This window comes from Trypanosoma equiperdum (genome assembly GCF_001457755.1).
Source record: "Trypanosoma equiperdum strain OVI genome assembly, contig: ctg_1162, whole genome shotgun sequence".
Taxonomy (NCBI): Eukaryota; Euglenozoa; class Kinetoplastea; order Trypanosomatida; family Trypanosomatidae; genus Trypanosoma; species Trypanosoma equiperdum.
Window position 1 is genome coordinate 6,489 of NW_027123130.1, and position 248 is coordinate 6,736.

The following is a 248-nucleotide window of genomic DNA, read 5'->3' on the forward strand; positions in this document are numbered from 1 at the left end:
AGGATGGCAAAAGTAAAAGGACTTAAAACAATTTCAATGGTTGAATGTGAATACGAGAGGAATTTGGTAAAGTATGGAGACAAAGGAAAGAAATTTGTGTTTTTGCGGTGTCAAACTCCAAAATGTCGACATTCAGAAACTCACACAGGGATATGAAGAAAAGAAAAAAAAAGGGAGAGGCAAAGTTCAGTGTACAGGTCAAATAAAGTCGCTGCGTCATTCGTAGAAATAGCAAAATAAGACGAAAA